Raw genomic sequence first — 2,193 nt, 5'->3', positions numbered from 1 at the left:
GACTGAAAAGGGATATTTTTCAAAGCCTATAAAAATATTTACAGTAATCGTAAAATTAACTGAATATACCGTTCTCATTTTTTAATTATTTTACTTTAAAAATCTTCTGTTTAATTGAAGAGCTTTTGCCGGTAGACTCAGTTCTTCGTTTTACAGCAAATGTTCTTTATTAGTTTAGTTTTGATAGATTTATTAGCAGAATAGAATCCTGCTATACATTTCAAATAATAAGTAGAATTCGACAAAATTTAACCAATGTTACCAAACTGACAGCATTCACAGCACGTTTTCTCCGGTATTGAAAGACAGCATCAGATTTAAATGGAAAAAATTTAGACAGCCTTCATGACGAAGGAGAAAATGAGTTCCATAAGGTTAGTCTAGACAACAACCCTCAATGGATACTCTTTTGTATTATGAAAACTTTCCGACAGAGGGACGACGAAAATCTAGTTTCGTATGCCCCTAGTAGATATTTTTTACCTTCCAATTAGTTTCTCAGATGTTAAATTATGGAATTGAAGATTTCTAACCTAATTAATGCTAATCGCTTTCTGTATAATATATGTGCAGTCGTTGAGAGTATCCTTGCTAATAAAAGTTAAGAGATACTCCGGACTCTCGGGGACGAACTAATGGCATTTAGACCAGAAGCTAGGCTGCAATGGGCCATGGATATAGCGACTTATTTCGCTCTCTGAAAATAGATTAACTACAGTAACTTCCAAAAATAATAGTTAAAATAATATGCTGATATCACTTGAAAATAAAGTCACGTGGTTTAGTGGTTGCCTAAAACTACAGTTAATAGACCAGGAACTGAAAACCACACGGCCTCGCATCTATGGCCACGTGGAGGCACTAGGTAGGGGCTTGGGATGGCTAGAGTTATGTTGGGTTTCTTCCTAATTGCCTTTCCCATTTCATATCCATAAATGATGGAGGTAAGCATTTTTAGAAAAACCTCCATCTTTCAATTTAAATAAACTTTTTTGATTGTCAATTGTTAAATGAAAGCATTGTTATAATACTAAGTAGCCAGCATCCCGGGTGGTGAAGTTATTCAGGTAGACGCAGACGACTCAGCGACAGCAAACCGAAGACAGCTGACCTGGTGAAAACCAGGAAGGTGTTGAGTCTGATTCAAGTGTCGTTCAAAACTTGCGTTTCGCGATGGGGCAAAGAAGTCACATGTTTCCATCTGGCTTATCCAAAAAACGCTTAAGCCGACCGGTTTTTCCGGCATTTAAATATTCAATGTCCGGCAGATACCGAACCGGAACGACAAATAAAACATGGTGGCCGTTTCCCTCGGAACTAAGGAAGATGAAGGTGGACAAATTCGTCAAAAGAATTTTGCTTTGGAATGCCGCGGGTGGGGCAAGATCACGACGGCTACCGCCAACGAACAAATTTACCGGAACAAGTGCCTCCAGAAGCACCTGCCACCCGTTCCGCTTTCTCACGGGGACGAGACGCTGTTTTGGCCGAATTTGGTATTCTGCCATAACACACAGCCAGTATTACACTGGCACAGAGAAAACAATGTGGTTTTGTACCAAAAGACGTCAACCCACAACACTTGCCAGAACTTCGCTCGAAGAAGAAGTTATGGGCCATTATGAAGGCCAGACTTTAAGAAACTAACACCAACAATAAAATTCTTGGAGAAAAATCTGAGGATAAACGTATCAAAAGAAATCTGTCCATCATTTCGCATAACCTTATGAGTGGTGGCAATGCCCGCACCTGGGGCATTCGATAATGTCGAGAAGATCCAATGAAGTAATAAAGTAGAAATCTAAAAACCTAATAACCTATACTTAATTTTGAGCAATGTTTCCTGAACATTTGAAGAAAACCAGACTGTTACCAATTTACCAATAGAGCAAACAAAATCGATTTATTCTGCTACGAAACTTGGCGCTTGAAGGGCTGATAATATCTCACGAAAGCAGGATTTTCAAAATATTTCTATTTCAACTCCTTCAGTAAAGAAGCATTTCGTTTTGTAAATCAGACTTGTCCTGGTAAATCAATACGTGTGGTTATGCTAGCCAATAATACTATCAATTTGTGCACAATAGTATTCAAATATATAGGATTAGGTCTCGGAAAGTGTGGAAATTTATATAAATTTTATAATTTAGTTATACACTATTCGATTTTCACAAACCCGATAAACGCAAAAAA

The sequence above is a fragment of the Sabethes cyaneus genome, chromosome 3, assembly GCF_943734655.1.
Source record: "Sabethes cyaneus chromosome 3, idSabCyanKW18_F2, whole genome shotgun sequence".
Taxonomy (NCBI): domain Eukaryota; kingdom Metazoa; phylum Arthropoda; class Insecta; order Diptera; family Culicidae; genus Sabethes; species Sabethes cyaneus.
This window is presented reverse-complemented; position numbering follows the sequence as displayed.